Here is a 26,646-nt window from a genome sequence, read left to right as displayed (position 1 = left end):
CTTGAGGCATTACATACAACCACCCCCAACCCTGCAAAGAGATACAACATTAAAGCATGGTTTGTCTTCCTTTGTCTTGCGACTGAAACTGTGAGTGAATGTGTTTATTACATATTGATCAATATTTTGTAAAGTGATTGGAAATCTATTGTTGGTTGCGGGGGAAGACTCAGTCTGTGGAATGTTAACTTACCAACCCAGCTAAGATTATAAATGTGGACGTACCTCTTTACTAGGTTAACCTGACGGAGCTTAAGTTTTGATTTATTTTAACTGAGGTATAGTCAAAAGCAAGAAAATCCTGTGTTATCTAGCTTCCAAGTTCCAGTTTCATACTTCTGAGAGTGCCAAATCTAATGGGTTAAACTTCATGTATGGCATCCGTGCCAAGCTGCAGAAATTCAGAAAAAAACCCAGCCTGTGAAATTTGTGCTCTGTACTATGTAAAAAAAGAAAAAGAAAGAAAACCCATGAAATATATTTCATCTCTCATTTCGAAATTGCATTTGACATCTAAGTTAAATAAAATGTTCCTGAGGTCATTAAAACTCAGAAATAGTACAAGACTTAGGTTTACCATACTTTCAGAATGAATCAAGTTTCTGAACTTGTTTTAATCTCCATATAATTGCTTTTCTGTATATGCTAACCTTTAGAAAATGAGTTTAATAATTAGTCATCTCAGGCTAGTTAAAAGCAACATCCTGCCCTTAGTACAGTTTTATTTTCAACAAGAAATTGATGCCAAAGTAAATCCTTCACCGTGGATGGAAACTTAGCTGCAGGCCACACATACATTATGGATACTTCGATACCTCACAAAATCAGCTCCACAGAAATACTTTTCTCCTGCCCAATTTGTGACCTGGGGAAGCTGCTAATTGTGGAGCAATTGCCAGTCATATGTGTGGATGATTTTTCTTAAAAAAATTAAGTATATAAATAAGATGCTCTAAGATAACCCATTGTGATTGCCCACTTATTACTAATCATACAGTTCCTGATATCTTTATTGTGGGGCAACTGTGTCTTGGTGGCCTAGGATACTGCATACCAGATGGCTTTGGGCCTGAATTGGGCATTGGGAATCCTGACTGTGGTTTCCATTGCCTGCCTATAGCAGGGGTAGGGAACTTCAGACTCAAAGGCCTCGCTTGCCCTGCTCTTCCTCCACATTTATCTCCCCCACCTACATCCTCAGTCCTATTAAGATTCCACTGGAGGGCATGGTGGCAATACCAGCTACAGGAAGTGGTGTTACAGCTTGGGAAGAAGAGTAAGGTCCCGTGGCAGCTTCTGGGTGCTGCTGGGCCTGAAACAAATGGATTTGGCCACTTACCTGCTTTTCCTTTCTGAAGTAAATGAATGAACAATTGCACAATGCATAGATCAGAAAATCAATTGCGTATTTGAAGGAGGAAAATGCCCTGCCTAGTGGCTCGTTTATGCTTTCTGCTCAACAGCCACATGGTTTCAAGATACACCCAAAGACATCATGGGGGAAGATTGTTGCTTCTGCAGAAACAAACAAACCGTTGTTCTAGAAACTGCTACTCTCCTTTTCCCCTTCTGTAACAAACAGTGAATTCCTTGATAGAATTGTCTTCTCCTGTGTGACTAGTAATGCTTCCAGGTGGGTGTTTATTATGGGAAAAGTGCTTTGGAGCCATGCATGTTTTTGTGGCATCCACACGACAACCTTGGCATCAAAATGCCAGCCTCAAACCCCCCCCCCCATTTAATCTGGATTTACCCTTCCCACGGAAAACCTGGCATTAAAAAAATTGTTGCCAATGACCTGTTTGCAATATTAAGCTCTTGTCTGGAAGAACCCTGGGTGATCTTCTCTGATCAGGATGCAGGCTCCCCAGGTCTGTCTTTGTCAAGCCTATCTATATTAAAATCTCATCTCATTTATATCTGCCGGTTGCCATTTCACTATCTGTTTGTCCCTTCTTGTTGTTTTTATTAACGCTCCTAGTTCATTATGTTTGGAATTCACTCTGAGCAGGGCTCGTATTGCTGTCTGATCTCAGCAGCGGTGGGGAAAAACAACGCAGAAAACAGATGTTAGGTGCACATTGGATTGGGATGAATCTGAAACTGAAGTGGAGTGCCTGGGAGAGATTCTGAGCATAGAAAGCAGACCCTCTATGAGGCGGCATGAGTTAAAGCAGGGCCACCTGAAGTATCTGATTGATAGATAGATTTAATTTCTGCCCCACCTTTTCATCCAAGGAGCTCAAGGTCACACACATGGGTCTCCCCCATCTCATTTAATCCCCACAACAGCCCTGTGAGGTAGGTTTGGCTAATAGGCAGTGACTGGCCCAAAGCATGCTTCTTCACATGGTAATGGGTACAGTTCATTTACTTCACTTACTTCAAAATGTAGTAAGCCAACTTTGCTGTGGGATCCCTAGAACTCCCTTTCTACTGGCAACCTAAATGTGAGGCACCATAACTGAGAATGCCTTCTTGCCATTCACCACCTGTAATGGCATAAAGTCGATCACACCTGCACCCAGATCATTTAAGGGCATATATTCTGGATGGAATTGAGCATCTGTTTCTTGTCCTGGAATAGATGGCTGAACAGTCTGTACGTTTGAGGAAACAGAAGAACACTGCTAGTTGTTGTTCATTCTTTTTTGTATTTGCCAGATTGTTTAAATAAAAAATAAATATTTGTTATTGGAGAGAGTTGTAGGCGGTCCAGTTTAGTATAAAACACAGCTGCTAGGTTACAAATGGAAATTTCTGAGAAATATTCAAAAGCAACCCCGTGTGCAACACGTTGCAATAGTCCAAGCTAGAGGTCACCAGGGCATGAATAACGTGGCTAAATTTTCTCCGCTCAGGACTGGCTGCAACTGGGGCACCAGCCTCAAGTGTTTGTGGGAAGGTGCTGCATTCTTTGTTAGGTTACTAACAGGGGCTCCTGTGACTGTGCTGCATCTGTCAACACCTGAAGACTTCCAGCCTGATCCTTCAGAGGGAACGTATGCAACCCCATCCATAACAGGTTGAACACCCACCCACAGTCAGATGAACCACCTACCAACACTATCTCCATCTTACTTGGATTGAGCATCAGTTTACGTTGTTCATAATATGATGGTTTCTTTGAAAGCAGCTTAGAAAAGCTCAACTTACTTCTAAGAATGGCCTCAGAATTTAATCTCCACTGAAGGTGAAGAAAGAAACAGCTTGATGGTTTCCAGATTTGCTCAGGTGTGTTGGTGCAGCTTCACAACACTCCTGAAAGGTAGTTTAAGCTGAACGATTTTGTCTGTGGTCACACAGTGACTCTCTATGGCTGACATTTGAACTTGAATCTCTCATGCCCAAGTCCAAGCTTTTTGACACCACATGGCTAGTATTTAGCTTTCCAGAAGCCTTTCACATCACCTGAAACCTGATCCTTTTAACTGAAGATGTCTGTGATTGAACCTACATACCAACTATGTCCTCTAACACTGGTACACTATTTCCCAAGCTTGCCTCTTCTTCCTCCAAATAGTCATTGTAGATTAGGGATGGGAACCTGTGGTCCCACCCAGATGGTGTGGATCATAGCTCCCAGCACCCCTAACCATTGGCCATTGGCCATGCTGACTGGAGCTGATGGGAAGTGGAGCCTGATAGCATCAGGAGGGCCACAGCTTCCTTGACATACCAAGAACTCTTAAAGGCTGTCACCAGTCAGGCCTTTTTGCAAATGGAATATTGAGGTTATATACCTCTGTCTCTGAGCTCCCTGCCCCCCCTCCATAGACTTTATGATCAACTACAGTTTTCTCTTCAGTTCTCTGGCTTCTTTACCTCTGCTTAGAGTAGTCAGAAATAGGAGAAATCATCCCACACCCCTCTCTTGTAAGATAAAATGTGAGTGTCATGCAGCGAGGGTGGTAGTAGGTTCAGGGCAGAGAAAGATAAAACCTATTTGCACAACACAGAATAAATTCCTGTAATTCACAACTACAAGATGTGGCAGGAGTCGTTTGCTTAGGGATTAGTCAAGGTAATAGAGGGCCTTTCAATGGCTGTTAGCCATTCCAAATAAAGGGAGCCCCCATATTCAGGGGTGAAACACCAGTTCCAGGCAGGGCGGGGAAGTCAAAAGGGCCTAATGCCTTCAAGCCCTGTTTGCAGGTTTCCTAGCTGACTTGTGGCTAGGCACCATGGGAAACGGAGTTTCTGTGCGCTCTGGCACTCGTCTCAGTGTCCCATTGTGCCAGAAGCAGTTTAGTCATGCTGGCCACATGACCTGGAAAGCTGTCTGTGGAGAAATGCTGGCTCCCTCGGCCTGAAGCGAGATGAGCGCTGCACCCCAAAGTCGCCTTTGACTGGATTTAACCATCCAAGTGTCCTTTACCTTTACCTTTTACCTCACACACTGTGGGAAAAGGATGCTGGTCTAGATGAACATTTGCTCTGATCTGGCAGTGCTCCCAACAGTCCAGCAGTATATTTATGGCTTATTGCTGTTGGGTTTGTTAAGTATAATTGTTTAATTGACACTGAAATGGGAATGCCTGTGTATTGCTGAAAAGATCTAACATAGGAGATTCCATTGAAGTATACTAAGCTAAATTAAGAGCAAAAAGGGCTCTCTGAGCTGCCTTGATGGGTTGATAATTAACTGTTATTGCTCTCAGGTAGCTCTGATGTGGTGTTTTAACCTTAGATCATATGAGAGGTATTGAATTTGCCATCTTGGAAGGGTGGTGGCTGGAGTTCTGTGTTCTCAGACTCTGTGAGCATAAAGATGCAAATGACTCTTCAGCAGGATGCAGGTTTTAGGGAGAGACACACCTCTGCTTCTAGGTCTGTTGGAATTATTTCATATTTTGTAGGATGCCGATGCTCTACCTTGGACTGGCATATGTCTTATGGAGCTATTTGGATGTATCATTTGATGTTTCTGTTCTGCTTTGAAGAAAGTTCTGCAAGTAAAGTTTTGAACAATCTAATGGGTCTGGACAATGCTTCATTTCTAAAAGAGTTGGTTTTATGCATCCAGTTGCTTCAAACTGCATAATATCTGCAATAGGGTATGCACAGACTTAACAAGTGTTAGATTTAGGAATGTAGGAAGCTACTTTACACCAGCTGGAGATGGCAAGGATTGAACCTTGGATCTTCTGCATGCAACACAGGTGTTCTGCCATTAAGCTACAGTCCACCCGTTTAGTGTATTACTGTGCTTTTTTAGGTTACTGATCAAATATCCTAGTGTTGGACTACATAGTTTGTGTTCCAAGTCCACTTTCGTGGTCTGCCCCTGGGATCTCATATCTTCCATCTGCATGAGCAACTAGGGTGAGGACAGACACTGGTGGAGGAAGAGGAGTGCAGGGGGAGCATACCGCCCCGGCAGCGTGATCCCAGCAGGGTACCATTGTGGCTCCCCCCCCCGCACTGGGCGCCCCGCCCCCACAGGTAGTGCACCCGACCCCCAGGACGCACACCCCACCACTGTGGGCAGTGCAGCCTGCCCATGGGACATGCGCCAGCCCCGACCCGCCTGCTCTCTGCCCCCCGGTGCCGGAGCATGAAGCTCCGCCACTGAGGACAGGTATTCACTAGCATTGGTGTGATGACAGCTAAGCCATTTAAATCCACGTGCCACCCATCCCTGTGCTTCTCTATTCAGAAGTTAGTCCCACTGTGTTCAGTGGTGCTTACTCCCAAGTAGGGATGGGAAAGAAATGGGATTCAATTCACGTGCAAGGTTGAATCTACCTAGTTCGCACTCCCCCAAAACAACACACAAACCAAAACACCACCACCCTTCAAAATTCATACTTCTCCAACCAAGTAATGTGCACAATAATTACTTTACTAGGGTCAAGCATGCATGTAAACACATATAGTGGTGAAAACAACTCAGAAAAAAAATTGCATTAATTTAGGGGGAAATGCTTTGCAAAAATGTGCATATTGGACAAAAATCTTCATGTTTTAATGATTACTTACATGATTATTTTTATGAGGACTTAAAAAAAAATCTAAAGCTGATGTAGAGATGTGGAGAACCAAAGTTAAAACCAGAAAAATAAGAAAGGGAAAGAAGCAGAAATGGTGGGCAGATTTTCTGATCCTTAATGCCAACTAAGTGTGCATACTATTGTAGGCCTGGTATAGGTAATTTAACTTCTTTTTAAAGATGGTAAACCCAAGCTATTAAACTGCACCAATATATATATACTACAATACAATGTTCCAGTTAACATTTCTGTGGCATGCTGTGTTTTCCCATCTATTTCTCCTCCCTCCCACCACCCCCATCAATTTGACCAATACTGAATTGTGTTATCTATTTGTTCCTGGCTCATAGAAAGTGGATTGGTGTGGGGTGGAAGCCCAAATACATGCAAATAACTTGAATAATGTATGACCTCTTTCAGTATAAGTACTGCAGAATCTTTTGCTTGTTTCTCACTGATCTTGAGTTGCAAAGAAAAGGTAAAAAAACAACAACACAAAAAAACAAAGTAACTGGGGTAAGTTCATAAATAAGACATTTTCAAAAATAAGTGTGATGCTCTATAGAGCATACATGATTTTTTTTAAAAACAAAACAACACAACACTATGTGAAGCTACAAAATGAAAAATAGAAAAGTTACTCCGGAAAACTCTTGTGTTACTTCAACTTGCAAAATAGGGATTCACTTCTAAATTAATTAAGAGTCTGAAAGCCTGAGCAAATTTATTTTAGGATAATCCAGTCCAGATCCTGAGATAACTCCAGTGCTTTTTCAGGCTGTGTATAGATAACCAAATATGCAGATGATTCTTCAGCTGGTGATTTGCAACCCAAAATCTGAAAGAGGTCACACCGCCAGGATCACAATCCTTGATGGGTTTTTTCAATTTGCATTTCCCCCCCAGAGGAGAAATGATGGCTGTTGCAGCATGTAGCTCCAGAGATACATCTGCGTACCTCCTGCAGTGCGTTAGAGTGTGCTGAGGTGCATCACTCAAATTGCACATTGTATGCAGCAGCTGATGATGGAAGCAATCCCAGAGTTGTGTTCTACGTAATGTCACACAGAGCCCCTGCTTCAATCTGCACACTGCTGCCAGGACAGACTACAGCAAGCTGTCCCAGAAGGGTGCCTCAGGATCCCCTGTATTGTCACACAGGATGCTGAAGGAGACCTGTCACATTCTGTGTAACTTCCGCGTTGGCTAGAGGGCAAGAGAAGGAAAGCAGTTAAATATATCTTCAAAGCCCTACACTGTTTTGCCTCCCTTATCTGGATACAGTTATATCAAGATACGCCCATGCCCGTGACCCTTACTTCTCTCACTCCACTATCTTCAGCCATCATAAGGCCTGTTGCTCCCTCAAAATATTCCACCCTTTCTGCCTCACTACTCCATGCACATGGAATTGCCTCCCAGAAGACCTGCATGGTGCCACCTATCACACCTCCTTCATCAGTAGTGGAATCTGGCAACATGAAGAGAGTTCAGCTGCCTAAAACATAATGGCTTTGGGGCAAGATGTTGATTCCTCCACTCACAAGTCACTTAACCCAGCCAGAGTTCCCAGGTGCTGACAGCTTCTCGGTCCCTTGAAAGCGGCTTTTTCAGAGCATCATAGTTGAATCCCCTGTTCACTCTTTCCCCCAGAATGAATTTGATAGCCAAGATTTATGGCTGGCTATCATAAATCAACACATAATTATCTCCATCAGCAGCCTGCTGGCAAAAGATGTTCAGTCCACCATGTTCCTCCTCCAGAAGTTCACAAACATTGCCATTCTCAGTGGTGGCATTGACTAAAGAGAAACAATTTTTTTTTGTGGCCTAGTCAATTGCACTTCTAAGATAAACTATTAAAAAAAAAATTCTGGAGAGGCAGAACACACCTTATTCATGGTGTGTGAGGAGGGCACTGGGTTGGGGAAGGTTGTTCTAGAGCAGTGATGGCCAAACTTGGCCCTCTAGCTATTTTGGGACTACAACTTCCATCATCCCTAGCTAGCAGGACCAGTGGTCAGGAATGATGAGAACTGTAGTCCAAAAATAGCTGGAAACCCAAGTTTGGAAATCTACATGGTTCAACATGTGAACACGGGTTTAGTTGGAAATGTACTACATATCCATTCCTATAGTAACACCAAAATTTTCAAAGAAAAGCATTAAAAATTACTCTGGGCATGAACCTAGGAATGCAGGAAGCTGTCTTAGCTCAGTATTGTCTACATTGACTAGAAGAGGCTCTCCTATGTTTCAGGCAGGGAACTCTCTCAGCCTTTCCTGGAGAGGCCAGGGATTAAACCTGGCAAATTCTGCAAGCAAAGCCCGATGCTCAACCCCTGAGTTATAGCCCTTCCCCATGAAATAATTTCGTTGTGTGTGTGTGTTTGCTTATCCCAGGTGCAAAACGCTGAGAAAAATAGAAGAATACATAGAAGGAAAATTCCAGCAAGTGTAGTTTCTTCTGTTGCTAAATGCCATGATAGGAAAACTACACAACTGCTAGGGTTGCCATATTCTGAAGAGCAAAAAAGAGGACACATTTGCCAACTTCTACTTTTAACTACGGATCGCTATGACGACTTTCATTTTACATACCCATGAAAAAGAGGACATATGGCAACCTTCCAACTGCCAGAATATTCTTCTCTACCTAATATGTGTGTTTACTTGTAAGTAAGTTTCACCAAACTGTCTTAAAAGGGAGTTATCCTACCACAAGCAAATGTGCCCATAGGATTGCAGCCTTAAAAGGTAAATGGGTTACCTCAGGGTTTGAATCTTGAAACTCTAACTTATTTGGAAGCTGTGTTCCATCAGAACTGGTGAGATTTCAACATAAATATATTCAGGACTGGAATAAAAGGCTTCTTAAACAGTGAGCAAAAACATGCAAACAAAATCTACTATCTACTGGGATAGATTTAAAATGCATTAACTGTGGCACAGTTAACTCAAATATCTTTTTTAAGAAGAGGAGGGAATGCAATAAGGATTCTTAATATTTTTGGAAACAATAAGATACCGCATGATAGGCAAGCTAAACTTCCCTCCCCCCCCTAACAACCAGCCATGGTTCCAGTGAACAAAAAAATCAAGTTAGAAAATGTATTTACTAAAAAAATATATATCTATTTTCCTGCAAAATAATGTAAGAATAATGAGTGCATATTCCCTTTTGATGTGTATGGCACATGCTCCTTTAAGGAGAAATTCTGTATTTCAGAGATAGTGTGCATATCGTGAAATGAAATGGTTGTTATGGCAACAACTCTCAAAAGCAACTACTTAAATGAGAAATATGTTCTATACAGCCATAGAAAAATGAAAACATGAAAACAGAGACAGGGAGAATGGCCAAACAGAAGCAGTATGAGATGGTGAGAGCATTGCTGATTTACAGGCACATAGAAATGCAGAAGAAAGCTATTTATTTTCCTTCTTTTTGAAGCCAAAGTTTAAAGCTGCATCTGTTTTGGGGTACTTTAATAAGTTTTTTTTAATTAATGTTTTCCCTTCGGTAATTAAAAATACCCCCTAAACCCCATATCATATTAAACTAACTTTATTGCTACAACGACTCAACATTAAAGACAAATAAATGACCCTGTGATAACAACTTTGATCCGTTTGGACACTGCACCATATTCATGGAGCAATGGCAATGGATGTAGCCAGAGTCTCTGCATTCCAAAAACCTCAGCCTTGGCTGGTAGCAGTGGGGCTTTTGAAAGTGTCACAGCTATGGCTGCATCTACAGCCGGACAGGGCAGAAGGGGATGAGGGGCAAGGTGGGAAATGCCTTTCCTGTGCTAGCTCTCAATCACAGCTGGTGAGGGGAGAGTTAACCCTTCCTTCCCCACCTATGGCATCTGCCCCAAATGCACTCCCCCTGTTGCAATTAGTCTTATTTCAAGGGTTAATTGCATTTGGGGAGGGCCAATTTTGAAGGGATCATGGGTAGGCATGAAAGAGGTAACTCTCCCCTCCCTAGCTGTGACCCTCAGTTGAACACCCCTGCCCCAATTTGCTCTTCCTTTGCTGCAAATAGACTTGCGGGGGGGGGGCACGCTTTTTTTTGGCTCTGTTGATTCAATAGATCCTACTGCATACCTGCTTTAGGCTGAGCACATTCTTGTTTGGGAGTTTCAATCTTGGCTTAAGACCACGTTTAACCTGCCTGCTCTTTGTCTATAGGGCACAATGTCCAAACACTTTCTTAAAATCCGGTAAGGGTTTGCAGGGTCTTTCTCCTCTCGTCTCCCACAGTGCATTTATTTCTGAAAGCAAGAACAAAACCTTTGGTGGAAACCTTATATATTTATTCTGCCTTGGTTACGTGAGTAAAAGCACAAACAGTTTTTAATTTTGACTTGTATAAGCCTGCAGTAAGAAAATTTGAGAAGCCCTGTTGTAAGGGGGACGGTTGGTGCAGTGATTATATTTTCCAGGTTAGTGGCTAGAGACTGATGCAATGAAAATGCACTCTACCAAATGCACTCTTCTTCACATTTCCTCATCGCTGCCCTAGTTTTATTCGGAAGCCTAAAAGCAGACACGTTATTCTGAAACTCTCATTTAAATCTCTCCTTAAAATCTGCTAATACTATGCCCTCTCTTGGGCTGTCAGGCCGTCAACTTTTCCATCTTGCTAGCTGCTGAATAACCTGTTTTGCTACTCTTTTTCAAAAACTCCCCACCCCTCTTTTCACGTATGTTTGATACGTATGTTTGTTCTAAATCATAAACACACTTAACTGGTAGACACAGGGACAGCTGCTGCTGCTGAACTCAAGTCCTGCTTTAGGGCTTCCTGTGAGCATTTAGTTAGCCAACATGAGGGGAAAATGCTGGACTTGATGGGCTGTTGGCCTGATCTAGCAGAGCTTTTCTGATGCTCTAATGATAAGTGAATATGCCATTCAGTTTCTCATTTTTCCAATATTCAGTTCACCATATTTCTTCTTCAGTCTGCGGTTTTTTTAAAAGCCCCAATAAAAACCTGTCATTATTTTAGTGTACATTTCCCTGAATATACCCATTTTTGCATGCAATTTCATTTAACACACATTTTTGCAAGCATTTCCCCCAAATAGAATGCATTTTCACCAACATATTAATTTTCATAACAACCCCCCTACAATATACACATTTTTGTACACAATCTAGGCTTGCCATATATTTCGAAAAGTAAAAACCAGGACACCCCAAAAGTTGTTGAACTTTTTGACTTATCTAAGATCCAGGACAAAGTGCTACGTTTCAGAAATTCCCCCTGGACATCAATTCTGCCTTTGAAACCCCAATATTGTCTGGGAAAATCCAAACGTATGGCAGCCCTATATTTACTGGAGAATTGCATTGCAAAATTCAGAGAATGGTGAACTTTAAAGATAACTGATTTGGTTTGCATATCATCTCAGACAAGTGCAAATTGGGCAGGTTTGCATTAAAATGTGAACCAAACTGAATGGCTACCCCATCCCCAACTAGGGATTCTTTTGTATAACTGCATAAATGTATGATCTGCATTTATCTCCGATTTCTGCTCCCCCTTCACATTTAAGCACACACACAACTACATATTTTTAAAACACATTTTCTTTCAAAATGCACATTTTAAATTCTTGATATATTTTTAAAGCTCAGAACTATGCCCCAAATCCAGGAAATTCAAAACCTGGTGACTAACTGAAGTTCCATTCTTCACATTAGTCTAGGAGGTGCAGATTGAGTCAACATGCCCTAGTTTTCCATGACTGTTCCAGTGGAACATTGGGCAATGTTGGGCAGTTGATCAAGACCCAATGGGTGTTTGAAGCCAGCACAATCTCCAACCCAGGAAATGTGGATTAAGATATGTTTGCAGGGCCTCTCTATTGGTTCTGCTAAATGACCACCTGTACAGGCTCCTTCCTCAAGAGACATCTATAGCAGTCATTCTACCAGGCTATGGGAGAGAGAGGAGGTTGCGGGGCATCTCCATCAGCTTTGCTGAAATAATAATAATAATAATAATAATAATAATAATAATAATAATAATAATTTATTATTTGTACCCCGCCCATCTGGCTGGGTTTCCCCAGCCATGCTGGGTGGCTTCCAACAAAGACAAAAAATACACTAAAGACTAGCTACATGAGGCTTCCCCCTCAGGGGGAAAAGAAAAAGACAAAATGAGAATATATAATAAAACAAAAACAAATCAATAACTTAGGGAATTTAGGGAAGTTTTTAATGTCTGATGCTGTATTGTTTTTAATATTCAGTTGGAAGCCGCCCAGAGTGGCTGGGGAAACCCAGCCAGATGGGCGGGGTATAAATAATAAATTATGATGATGATGATTAACTCCTTACTCCCACAAACACATTTAAAAAGCCATAGAATGTTAATCACCTGGTTTAAGTGAAATGTTTTTGCCTGGCGTCTGAAGATATGTAATGGAGGCACCAGGCGAGCCTCACTAGGGAGAGCATTCCACAAACAGGGAGCCACCGCAGAAAAGGCCCATTCTCGTGTTGCCACCCTCTGGAACTCTTGTGGAGGAGGCATGCAAAGAAGGGCATCAGGTGATGATTGCAGGGTCCAGGTTGGTCCATATGCGGAGAGGTGGGAGAGAGATTCAACTGCACGGTCTCTCTATTAGCTATGCTGAAACACCAGGAACTTTAGCCTGCTTTCCAAATTGTTCCATTCTTAGTGTTCACTACAATATCTCTGTAACTAAGCAATACAGCCAGAGCTTGCTTCTTCCCTACTCCCTACCAGTTCCTTTTGTTTAATTGTGACTTTTCTATTGAGAACCTGAGCACAGGGAATGCCTTACTGATATCTGTAAGCTGGTTGGGAAGCCTTTTCAGCTAAAGTGTGGGGTTCATCATCATCACCACTGATTGCAGAAGTGAGCAAACAGCGGATACTTTTTGGAGAAGGGCAGTTCTCATAGCTGGGCAAGGGGGAAGGGAAAGCACAATGCAGGCTTTTTGTCTGGTTGGGGCCAGTCCTACCATTCCACCACGGTGCCTAAATATGTAGCTGTGCAGCAGCTGTAGATGCACGACATCATCTCTGAGAGGCAGAAAAAGCCCTTGCAGAATATTCCTAAGCCTTTCACTGGCAGAGATGAGTGGGATGGGAATAAACTGCACTCCCAGCCAGAATGCTGCTGCAGATGTGAACATTCTCCTTCCTCTTTGTGTACAGCACCTTCCTAGCTTTGAGTTTCTTAGCAGACACAGACAACCGATAACTAGATCAGGATTTTGACTTGTGGGTGTGACAGGTAAAGAGAAGGATTTATCAATCTAACCCAAATAGGAGACAGCACTCTGGAATCCTCCTAAGTCACTTATGTATATGTCCAACAAGGCAAAGAACAGAGTTGTTAAATGAAAACTTGCCCCGATAAATCTTTTGTGGGGCTTTACAAACCTTCTGATCGGATTTGTAACTCTAGACGAAGATCTGTATATTTGCTGCAAGATTTGGAGGATTTAAAAATCCATCTCTTGACTTGTGAAACAATTCAGTGTTTTAGAAACCAGGTAGCTAAACCCAACTAAGACTAAAAGCACACAACACTTGGCTCTTGAAGGTTTACTGACAGCGTCTTATACACTGGAATGAAGAGATAATGTATGTAACTCAGGTGTATTAAATCCTGATTTTTATTAATAAACTCAGGAGTAATAGCTTTAAAAATAACCCCAAAGACATTGAAGAGAGCTTAACCCTTACATGTCAACTGTTTCTTAAACTTTCTCTAAATTGTAAAACTAAGAAGGGTGAGCAGAGCAGCTATTTCAGATTTTAGCTGGGGAAAGGCTAATATCTCAGAGATGAGTAGGATTCTGTTACAATGTTCTAAAAGACCTAGTCTTTCAACATTCAACATAAAATAGCCACCAAGAAATTAGAATATTTTAAGAGCAGACTTAGCGAATGATTGAACGGAAAATTACGTATATTTCCTTTGCAAACAACTTTCTGAAAAAGCTCTGCATGGGACATTTTTTCTGAGAAGGTGCATCACCAAACCCTTTGACCACCAAGTGATGGAGTTAGATTAATTCTTTTTGAATTAATGTTCTGTTTTTACTTCCTGAGCAGCTATTTTGCTATGTGCTCTCTGTTTGTGTACTTCTTAAAGGATTCTATAAGATTCACTTAGTGGGAAGCATAGCCAATGATCAGGGATGATGGAGGTTGTGGTTCAGCAATGTTCGGAGAGCCAAAGGTTCCCTACACTTCATTTAAATCCCCCCTTTCTACATGGCACAGTCCTAATCTGGATCAGTTTTATGAATATGAACCAAGTGCAGAGGAAAACAATGTTCAATTACCGTATTTTCCCGTGTATAAGACCAGGTCCCCCCCCCAAATAATATAAAAAATAAGGGGACGTCTTGTACATGGATATCCGAGGCTGGACTGGCGATTGGTTGTTGCCGCAAAAATAGGCGGTGTCTTATACCTGGGGGTGTCTTATAGATGGAAAAATACGGTACATGGTATCTACAAGTGGGACCAGGAAGTAAATACTGTATTGCATCGTGGAGAACTCCTCATCAGGGTTCCAGCCAACTTGCCATGCCTTCTGCCAGGATACTTCATTCCCCACCCTTATTTTATTGCTAAGGTTTTTTTCTCTACTACTACAAACATCCTTCTTGTTCCTCAGTAGCTCTGTTTTGGTTACATGGTCATTGTAACTCAGCACTTGAGTTTGTTATTAGTATAGCTGATGATTCCGCTCATAGTTCAAGAGCAGCTGCTTTCTGTGAAGCCTAAATATATGGCCCGTCTTTCTGGGTTTTCTGACATGGCTTCCACAATCTTTAATGGCGCAGGGCAATGTTTAGTAACAGAGTAATGTATAACACAAGAAGCCCGTGTAACATTAAATTTTATATGAGCTTTAATTAGACAACATTTATATAAAAGCCTTTCCTGTGTCAATTAGCTGATTGACTGTCATCTGCTTTCTGGGTTAGTGAAACTTGATCTTCTGTGAATGAATTTGTTTATTGGGGGAAAAGGTACCAGGGAATGGAAAAGAAAGATTGAATTAAATGTTGTATGCTGAGTGACAAGCTACATTTGATAGGGCTTTTAGTTTAATTACTTGTGTTTAATTAAGATATTTATTCATCGAGAAAGTTCTTCATATTAGTAAGATATTGGAGAGAACCTTGTTTGCTTATGATTTTTAGATACATTTATGATATTCAAAAAACTGTCAGGCACTCTCTTTAATTTAAAATGGATAATTTATTTGCTGGTGTCCAGAAATCATTACACAATGAACCATAACCCATGACTTTTTCACCCTATGACAGCCTAATACTTAGGGCTATATAGCTGGCCCATTTTGTATGCTCTGTTAAGCACTGGAAAAGCTCTTTTAAAAAGTCTTATCAAAGATCTGCTCGCCTGTATTGTTTAGTATTCTGTAGCCATTTTCAAAACAGCTTGATGAGTGTATAACTTGATTGAGATAACATGCATCCAGTTCAATGTTCTGGGAACAGTTCAGAAGTACTAGTCTTGTGTGTTATTTCAGAAGTTAACACACTGTGTTTTTTAAAGCATGGAACAAGTTAGGAAATTAAATGAGATTTTTCTCTCCACAAAAAGCATCCATGTTTAGATACAGGATTTATCAGTCTGAAATTACAAACCAAAGCTTCTCCTGTCAGTGGCAATGTTTACAACATTAACAAAATTACTGAAAATGTGACGCTAGTAACAACCCATTCTTGGAAATCTACTTTATGGAGTATTCATAGATGGAGTGTTTTAGTAGGTGATGGTATGAACTCCCTTGGCAGGCCAGACCTGGACCTGGAAAACTGAATTCTATTTCCTTCAACATTCAGAAAATAGCTTGGTTTACTTCAAGTCCAATTTGAAGCTCAGTCAGATACCCAGAGATCTCTGACAACAATGCCACCAGGAACAAGATGGGACCTGATTCTCTTCCAAACTCTGAGCCACCAACCCTCCTTCTCTCTTGCCCATTTACCTCTCTGTGCCTGCCTGCCTCCAAACCTGTGCTCTAACTCCAAACTACTTACGTAGATGGCTCCTAGGAGAAAGGAAGGGGGCTACTCTGAGACTCCCGTGGCATCTCTCATGCTGCTGGTGGGGCAGAGTCACAGCCATAGCCCCCTGGCGAGAGCATCATTACGATTTTCTGGGCCAGTGAAGGGAACAGCATTGAGGTTGGGACAACACTGGTGCTCTAGGAGTGTTGGATTGGCTCCACTGGTACACTGTGCAACCCTGACCGCACTACTGCTTTCCCCCTCCCCCTCCCTCTCCTGGTAAGTGATAGCAAGGCCACTGCTGGGAAGCTATTACCATGGCTCCACCCCACCAGGCAAGCTGCTCCTGCTGCTATGGCTGCAAGCCAGGTGTTAGGAGCACTGGGAAACACAATTTCCCCATTGCAACCAGCAGAGGTCAATTGTGCTGGGGAAATTTCATTTCCCAGTGCTTGTGATGCTTGGTTCATAACAGTAGCTGGGAGCCAAGTTAAAGGGAGGAATGGGAGAGCTCCCTCTCTTCCTTTAGTCCAACATTGCTACTGCTGGGAGTGAGAAGTTTTGGAGACAGCCTGCGTATTAGAGGGAAGCATAGAGGGAGGACTTGATTTCTTCTTTGCCTCACTTTAAATGTCATGCTCATCTCATGCTTGAAGCGAGCTTTACAAGTCACCGAGATACATATATTCCAGCCAGTAAGTAGACATTGCTAGTTTCATACGTAAGGTTTACATCACTGTCTTGCACTGCTCTCTCATACTGTTTCTTAATTTTAAATCTGATCATTGACAAAACATAAGAGAAATAAGAGGAGCTGCATTTGCAATGTGAATGAGCAACCTGGTTGATCCATGTTCCATATTTCCATTTAAAATCTGATAGAAATATATCTCCCTGCCATAAAAAAGAGGGGCAAAGACCCCTTTCCCTCTGAGCCAATACTGGACCTAAGAATACCCCAGACTTGTTCATGCAAGGGGATGTATCCAGGAGTAACAGCAAACAGGGTGCTATTTATCCTTGGGCAAGCGCTGCTCTAATGTCAGTTTTCTTGCAGATTTATTGCTAACACTTTATTCAGTGTCCCCCCTCAAACCAATTTGAATGCTCTCGCAGAAATGAAGCATACAATACATACATATTCCTTACAACACACTATCTGAATGCCAAGTACAACCCTACAAACAACCTTATCTTTTTGCCTCCAAAACAACTCATCAGTGTGTACGTGCACAGAAATTGCATTGACAAATGTAATGTTATGAGTTCTGTGGGTGCTAGACATTTCTAAATTCCTGGAACCAGTAACTGTTAGAATTTAATCAAGGCTCAGAATGTTAAACCTGGGACGAGACCCATGTGGAATCAGCAAGTGTCAAAAGCTTGTTAAGCTAGTCTAAGCTTTCTGTGTGAGGTGATAATATGGGGGATGAACCATTAACAAAACAATGGATCAAAGAAACAGAGATGGGACTTCTCCCTCAACAGATAAAGCCAGGGTTTACAGTAGAGAATTGGGAGCAATGTGAGTTAGAAACTTAGGTTAGGAAGAAGCTATGTGACAGAGACTCAAAGCAGCAGGCAGAACGTGGAGTTTGATGTCTGTTTAGATCCAGGGCTATGCCTATGGGAGAAACAAAGCCATCTTGGCGTGCTAATGTTCTGAACCCCTCCATCATAGTCACTGGTGGAGGAACGGGGGGCAAAGGGAGTGCACTGCCCCCTGCACCATTGGGGAGGGGGTACCAGCGCGGCCGCCCCCAAGACACGCGATGTGCCACACCCCCAGGACGCATGCCAGCCATGCCCCCCCCAGCTCTCCGCCGCCGGTGCCAGAGCATGCAGCTTCGCCACTGATCATAGGCTCAGGCTGTATATATGTGTAAATAAACAATATATCATAAAGCAGACCAACATCCCAGTGAGGCAAATCGGGACACAACCTCAACAGAGGCCCCACCCCAGTTCCCTCAGGCCCCACCCTCGACTCTCGGCTCCCTCCCTCCCTTGTGGCTCACCCCTCCCCCTGCACCACACCCCTGACCAGGCCCTTACACACTTTCGCCCACTGCTGCTGCCTTCACCTCTGCAGCGATGGCCATGGCCGTTGCTGCTTCAAGGGCTGCAGAGACTCAGCTTTTCAGCTGACATACTTCCGGAAGCCAGCACCACTTCTGGAAGGAGAAGGGGGAGTGGGTGGCACATGGGCACAAGGTGAGAGGACACTTTTGGTCCTGTCTTTTGGTCCAACTATCTGGTGGGAGGCAACTGTCTTGCACCAGAGTGTGGGACCAAAAAAGTGTGCCTTTTACTCTGGAACAGCCAGAGTTCAGGAGCCAAAACAAGACGTTTGGGAATGGAATCAGAAGCCGGGGTGGCTTCTGTAAATCCAGGATGTTCCACTTAAAATGGGACAGCTGCGCAGTGTGCATAAAGACACCACAGTCTCCACTGTGCCTCATTCCCCAAAGGAAACATGAACCTTGGGTGAGCACCTAGAACCCCTGGAATCGGGGTGGCGTGCAACCATAATGTGCTCTGAAATTAATATTATGATTCAGTGACCAAAACCCATTTTCTAAGAATTCAGAGAAGGCAGCGGGAAGCAGCTTACAAAGCAGTTAGAAACTATATATTCTTTTCTGTGAACGTTTTGTCTGCAATGCATTGCAAGCAGTATGAGTAAGATGTTCCCCTGTGTAGGTTGAGCTTTGACAAAGTGCAGTGCATTTTATCTGAGAGGGGGTGGGTCTATGGTGATGGCCTGGAGAATTCCACCCCAATTCCAGGGTTGAGTGGGTGGTCCCTTCTTTTTCCTGGTGACAGAGACTACCCTGATGCTAAATGAGGGGACCTGAACTGACCTCAACGTGGCTGCCATTTTGAGTGAAATAGCCTAGAGTTCCTTTGACTTTTTGAACCTGGGCTAGCTTCTAAACTTTACCTCTGAACTCTCAACCTACCAGCAGTCATTTCTTGAATGCCCAGTGTTTTAGCATGCAGCTGCATGTATGTAACTCATTGCTATGTCCATTAGAAGAGGGCTAAAACTGGGCATATCAGATTTCCTTTAAAACATGCTGATAAGAGTAGGAGGCTGCCTAGCTACAGTCCAGAAGCTCTGTTTTTGCTCTCTGCAGTTTCCACAGTTAAAGCAGTTTGGGTGGCTCAAATGGTAGCCCTCTGCTTCTGGGAGGAAAGCATGTCAACCCTGCCAAAGCAACATCTTTCTGCCATCATCTTGGAGCAGAGTTAAAATGGTTCTTAATACAGTACCGTGCTCTGTTATCTGCACTGAACAGGAAACGAATGCTAGAGCCATAAGACTGAACCTCTTGTGTATGTGGGTAACCGGTACCTATTAATAGTCATTAGAGCCAGCATATGAGTATAACATGATGGGTCTTTTTATCTATATCCAGTAATTCAAAGGAGTCTCACGGAAGAAGAGCCATCCATCAATTTCATTTTAACAATCGACATGGTGCACTGTTTATGTATTTGTCCCTTACCATCCTATTTATCTTCCAGGAGATGTGCTGATCAAGGAACTATTAGCTAGGAATGGTCTAATGAAAGAACATTAGAACTTTATCATCTGGCATTAGCATTTAATCCTATATTTACACATCCTTGCTCTAAATACACTCTCTGCACTTACACTTTGCTGCTTCAGAGGCCTTCTGTCTCTCATGCTATGCCAGCTCCACTCTGGGTTTTGTCTATACAAAACTGAACTTGTTCTGCTGACAGGTGCAGCTTCTGCTAAGTCTTTTGATCATTGCACAAAACACTCATCCTGATGTCTTTTGATCTAAGCAGTGCACAGAAAATCTAAGGCTGTAGATTCATACTTCCCTATCCCCCTCCCCCTCACTTCCGGGGTTTAAATTGGAGGCTTTGTGGCTATAGATAAATGGCTCTAAATTGTTTGTCTTTAACTAATGCAAGTTTAATAGAAGCCGCTCAACTCAGCCAGCCTTTTGGAAAGCTTGTCTGAAAGCTTAAAAACTAGGAAGGTTTTCCTGCTAACTGATGGAGGGGAATGTCAGTTATGTAGGTGTGATATTACTTGTAGATTAAAGCTCTTCTTCCATCCCTCCCATAACAACTCATGTTTCTATGGAGAGAGTTAGCCTCTACATTGTATTTTGACTTTCTGCTATGCAGATCTCATGAAGCAACAGCATCCTTCTCCTGCTGGTTTGCAAACACATCTGCATTCCCTCTCTGATACCAAACCCCAAAGGGAATTTATATTGTGAATTTGTAAGGAGTAGGCTATACAGTGGTGCCCCACAAGACGAATGCCTCGCAAGACGAAAAACTCGCTAGACGAAAGGGTTTTGCGTTTCTTGAGCTGCTTCGCAAGACGAATTTCCCTATGGGCTTGCTTTGCAAGACGAAAACGTCTTGCAAGTTTGTTTCCTTTTTCTTAATACCGTTAATACAGTTGCGACTTGACTTCGAGGAGCAACTCATAGAACGTGGTGTGGTAGCCTTTTTTGAGGTTTTTGAAGACTTTGGTGATTTTTGAAGCTTTTCCAAAACTTTCCTGACACCGTGCTTCGCAAGACGAAAAATTCGCTAGACGAAAAAACTCGAGGAACGAATTAATTTCGTCTTGCGAGGCACCACTGTATGCCTGTGTCCTTTCTAATTCCTGCATCCAACAAGGATCCAACTGCTGGAGTAGCCAGACAAATTTCTTGGTAATGGCACTGTAAGTATGGGTTGTTAAGGTAACAAAGGAAGTGGCTGTCTGGCAGAAGACAAATGGTGTTGTCCCCTCCCTCAACTGTCTGGTAGTTAAAAGAACAAAAAGCATAAGTGGAGATGTGTCAATTTGAAGCTAGAAGCAATGAAGCAGGCTGGACAGCTGAGACACAAAGCCATGCCTGATTTCTGCTGGGATCCCAAACCGTGGCTATGGGAAAAGCAAGACTTTCTTGGGGTGCTAATGCTCAGAAGCCCTCCATGGCAATGAAAACAACTTTCTATTGGTACTTTGTGGAGGATCCAAAGTGTGTCTTGGGGAATTGGAAAAAAAAAGACCAATGATGACCAACATGAAGAAAATGAAAGGAGGTTGGATAAAATGGGGGAACAAAAAGGAATTTTGTGAAAGTGAGGGAATGAAAGGGGACTGCAAATTCTAATACGTTGTATATTTGAGCAGGTAGTCAATAAATAATGACTCATCTGGAATGCTGGCTGCGGTGTGTGTGTGATCTTCCTGAATGGATTTCCCTTTTGAGAACAATGTTTACGGCTTGAGATTGTCTGACTCATCCTGGAAGTGCCATTGTTCTGTCTAGTTTGTATTTGCAATTCTATGGGATTCCCACTTGGTCGAAGAAGCCTGCATCCTGAGTCTAAAGCAGAGGTTTCAGGATGTCAAAACCCACAACTGGTGCTTTTTATTCAGTACTCAATTATGCTACCATTATTGCAACCTCATTTCCTGAGGAGAAATGAACTTTCTGGATCCTCATGATGAGCTCACTGACAAGATGGTCAAGCATACAGAAAGCAACCACAGGACTGTATATAAGGTCAAAGAAGGAAGGTCATCCTTTCATATGGTCATCCACCACAGCCAATCCTGTCTTCAGCCAAATCTATCCTGAACACAAAATGGAAGCAAGCAGTGAAAGCTACATAACGCCACCCAGCCAGTACTGGCATACATCCCCCAAAAGATTGACCACAAGACAACGCATCCCTCTGGCAGAAAGAGGTTTCCTACCCCTGAAGGCCCTTGTGCAGAAAGAACATTGAACTGAATGAATGGAGATTGAGGGCAAGGCTAGCAGCCCACTTCCAATCCTCTCCCCCATTCTGTTGTGTGCAGAGCACACGTCTGCACAATGCTATATAAGCCTTTCTTCACTTATACTGGTCCCAAGCCATTTTGTTCCTCCTTGGGAATAGGGGGCCATTAGACTACAATCTTTGCAGCCTGCATATCATAATGAAAATCTTATTTCTTCCTGGACTGGTACATCAATAGGCATTTTAGTAACTGAGGAAGTACGGCTGCATGCAAAGCATGGAATGGGCCCTTCACTCTCAATTTTTCTCCTGCAAGATAAGTGATAACTTCTTAATGTATGTTTTCAGTCTGGTAAATAAGAAGTGGCTACAATATACTTCAGTGCTCTAAATAGAATTTTATCCCCCAAACCCATTAAGTATATGTGAATGGGAATGGAGTCAGATGTGCTGGTTATACAAACCAGTGGTACACTCTCTCCTTGCTAAATCCATTCAGAAAAGTATCGAAGTCCATTTAGGGTCTTGAATACACTGCAGAAAGGTTTGGGCTCTTAAAATCAAACTTGGATTAAGCCACAGTGGTATAACTAGTTTCGCCTTTTTTATAACATGGTTGAACAGATCTGTAGAATGTGGGAGCAACTAAGGTTTGAAAGGTTTATTAAACTCTGCTGGAAGCCCTTAATTCATTCACATATTCTTATTTCAGGCCGCAGTCCTATACATACATCCCATCAGATGTTGCTGGACTCTAACTCCCATCAGCTCCAGCCAGGTCAGGGATGATGGCAGTTGGAGTCCAACATCATCTGAAGGGCACCAGGTTCCCCATCCCTGCTATACATGCTTAGAAGAGGGAAGGGCTGCCCAAGACATTTTGGCACATGAGGTGGACCCCATCCCCATCAGGGAAGAAGGGGTAAAGGAATATCTACATCAGGAACAAGGTGGGAAAGAAAGATTGACATTGGGTTCTGCTGTCCCAGTGGATACTGCCATCTTGCTTCAGGGGGCTTAACTCATCAGGGCTTCCTTCTGAGTAGGATTACACAGGATTGCACCATCAGTCTTTTGTAGGACACGAAAGACCTGGAAAATAATAATAATGTTACACCCTTTGTCTTGATTGTCTGGTTTTTACAAGTCTGCTCTTGCCTTTATTATATCATTTGATGCCTTCTCTCTTTTTTAGCATTTTGCTTCAATGTTTTCTTTCTTGTCATTTGGAGTCCCATTAAGACAGCTACCAGGTGAGCCTCTTCAGTAGCCAGTTTACTGCAGTATGGTTTTCTCTGTCTCATGTGAACCTTGCAAAATCCTTCATGAATTTTTTGTTCTAGTTAGCAAGCATCATCCGGTTATGCATCTATATAGATTAAATAGTAGCTGGACTGAAAGCACAGCTCAGGGAACAAAAGTGCTCCATATGGGAACAATCTGTAGTCTAAAACATATTATTTCAGTTCTCAGTTTAATTAAAGTTTATTTTAAGCTAGTCCTCATCAACTAATGAAACAACTGTCAGTGAAGAATTACAGCTAGGCAGCCTTTAGCAGAGTTTAATCTCCAGCAGACACAAAGCTTGGAATGCAAGAGGAACCTGCCTAAAGTCTATTGAAGATAGACAGCAATTTAACATAATTCAGCTTATGAATATCGATGCAGCAGTGATACAATGGCAGAATACAAACTTTATCATTAAGTAGGGATGTCGAAGAATTTCGACAAAAACAGAGATGGGAGTAGAAATTGCTGGTGTTCATTTATTTGTCCCATGTCCAGAATGGAAATCAATCCAGCATATATGATCAGTATTCACTGTTGTTGTTGCTGCTTTCAGTCCACTAGCAATATGTAAAATTTCCCCCCATTTGCATTGCATTTCCTTCGCATTGAAATGAGTGGGGTGGAAGAACATAATGGCAATGTAATTTACATAAACTATGCAAGTTGTATAATTTGCTGCAACAGACAGTGGGATGAATAATATTGGCAGATGAACTGCAGCGGAACAGAAACAGAACGTCATGCAATGAAAATGATACCTTCTTACATACTTATCATTAAGTGACTGATCCATGTTGGTCCCACCTTCTAAAATATGGGTCTGGCTACTCCAGTTTTTTTGCTGTAATAGTTTTATGTCAGGGTTGGGAATCTTTTCAGCTCAAGGCCCTCAGCCTTTAAGTGTGTTTTAATACTGGCACTTTGAGGTCAAGATATCATTTTAGCTTCTTCTGCTCTTTTCCATGCAAAAGACATTCCTTAACTCTTATAGGTCTAATTGGGCAGATGGTGTTATCTGCTTGTGGCTCTTGGAACTCTCAGTGGTGGTGCTGTTGGAGGTGCAGATGGGAACAGCAATGCAAAAGTTCTCTTCTTGCTGCTGCCACCACCTCATTATACTCACAGTAAGCATAGGATATGTGTGACTAAGCACCAAGCCCAGGTAACTAGAAATGGGCAAATATGTGCATTTCAGTTTCTCTCATTTTCTCATGTTTCCAACTTTTGGTTCAGTTCTCTACATTAGTTTGCAATTATTACCGTATTTAAAATAAGCTTTCATGAAAATTCAACAGTTTAGTGCAAATTTCTCCTAAAATGCACATTTATATGCAATTTTGCCTAATATACATGTTTTTGCAAAGCAGCTCACTCTAATATAACATTGTTGTATGTTATTTTCATGAATATATGCATTTTTATGCATACACATTTTTGCACATATTACTTGGCTTGAGAAAATAAAAAAATTCCTTCCAGTAGCACCTTAAAGACCAACTAAGTTAGTTCTTGGTATGAGCTTTCGTGTGCATGCACTGTGTATCTGAAGAAGTGTGCATGCACACGAAAGCTCATACCAAGAACTAACTTAGTCGGTCTTTAAGGTGCTACTGGAAGGAATTTTTTTATTTTGACTATGGCAGACCAACACAGCTACCTATCTGTAACTTGGCTTGAGAAGATATTGTTTCATAGACTGTGAATTAGCTAGGTTCACTTTTAAACTTGAACTGAATCAAATTCTTCATCCATCCATGCAGATAACACAAGATTTTGATGTACAAAGGGAGCAGGCACATCTCCTCACCCAAGAAGATGACATCAATGACTTCTAGCAACTTAGTGCTTCAGCTGATTAGTAGCCAATAAATGGACTGTATAAGGAAATATTCTTGTTTTAGCAGTGAAGGAGGTCAGGACAACTCCTAGTACCATAGCAAAAGGGCAAAGTACTGCCTTCTCCCACTACCAAAAGCCTGGTTTCCAGTCTTATGTATTGTAGCTGTTGCCTTTCTAAAATATATTTTGTTCCAGTAAATATTATGGTTTCATTGGAAGAACTATTGACATCATTCATGTGGCTTAACTGTTTGCTTCTTAATATAGCTCTGTTTTTCATCTCTCTCCTAATAATAGTATCCACAAAAAAATTCTGGAAATTTAAAACATTTGCAATGATTATTGAACCCCTAGTTAGGTATCCACATTTTCTTTATTTAGACCAGGAAACTTGACTGCCATGGAAAGGCCACTTTGCTTCTTCAGTTTCCTGGGGCCTTGGATAATTCATGGAGAGGCAATGAAACAAGTAAGATCAGGTACTCAAAGCTGGTGATAGCTGTGTGCCTCAATGGCAAGTTGTCATTTATGCTTCGCTGCCCTGATGTTCAGCATCTTCTAATTGCTTCTTGCTAGGCTATATAGTTGCCAAGTGAGAATTCAGTATCATTAACCAGCTTCATTTCTAAGCAAGTGACTACAGGGTTTTCTTTGCATGTAATCACAATTCTAAGTGTGGTAGTGCCGTGATACTTAGGTTTGCAGTAGCAATACAATGAGAAATCAATCATTCATGTCTCCAAATATATGTGCCCGATTTGAATGAAACTTTATAATGGAATTGCTCTTCCTCTCAGTTTTCTAAAACATTATCATTACCATCATTATTACTATTCAATCAGTGTGCCCAGCAATTTATTTAAAGGCTGCTCTGCTACCTTTTTGATTTTACTTATTTATTTATGGAATTTATATTCCAACTCTTTCTCCAAGGAGCTCAAGAGTTGCATACAAGGTTCTCCCTCTCCCCATTTTATCCTCACAACAACCCTGTGAGGTAGGTTAAGCTGAGAGACAGGAACTGGCCCAAGGTGATCCAGGAAGCTTCATGGCTGAGTGGGAATTTGAACTCTGGTCTCCCAGGTCTTAGTTCAGTGCTCTAACCACTACACCATAGTGGTGCCATGTGAGCACAGCTCCAGATTTTTCAACAGCCTGTCTCAAGGTGACTAAGTTGGGCGTGTAATGTGCTATCTGCCATATGTGTGTAAGACTGAAATCCTAAACACAGTTATGAGGTAGCAAGCACCACTGAACTCTGAGATGTACTTCTGAGTAAACATGTCAAATTCAAAAGAAGCCAAGATGAAGAACTGGAATGTCTATAATGAACATCATGGAGGGGCTCATTCTATGGGGCTTGTCCAAGACAAATTGTTGCCTGAGGCAAAGGACAAAATGCATCTCCATCCCTATTCATGTACTGGAGTGGCAGTTGACCCTTTCTACAACACTGGCATGGGATAGTGGTCTCCACTGCACCTGACACAGCAGGTTATTTTATGAGGCTCAGGGCATGTAGCACACACAGCTCTGTCCTCCAACTGATGGGGTGACTGGGCAGTGGTGTGTGGCTTAGGATAAAGAGCATCTGCCAACTGCGGCTGTTGCCTCACTTTGCCTAACGGTGGAGCTGGCCCTGTGCTTATGCAAAATTCACAAAACACAATGCAGAGTAGCCAAGATTGCAATTTAATAA

General features: G+C 42.2%; 2 long non-coding RNA genes across 2 annotated transcripts; both read left to right on the top strand.

The window, feature by feature from the left end:
• On the top strand, positions 1-25,136 carry LOC310709151. Its single transcript, XR_014527361.1, has 3 exons — positions 1-90; positions 23,014-23,071; positions 24,869-25,136. It is a non-coding gene; the product is annotated as an uncharacterized lncRNA (long non-coding RNA).
• On the top strand, positions 6,451-8,653 carry LOC310709171. The gene is made up of 2 exons (XR_014527384.1): positions 6,451-6,509; positions 8,397-8,653. It is a non-coding gene; the product is annotated as an uncharacterized lncRNA (long non-coding RNA).
• Positions 25,137-26,646: the final 1,510 nt, after the last annotated feature.

This window comes from Podarcis liolepis (genome assembly GCF_965112155.1).
Source record: "Podarcis liolepis genome assembly, chromosome: 6".
Taxonomy (NCBI): Eukaryota; Metazoa; Chordata; class Lepidosauria; order Squamata; family Lacertidae; genus Podarcis; species Podarcis liolepis.
This window is presented reverse-complemented; position numbering and strand designations above follow the sequence as displayed.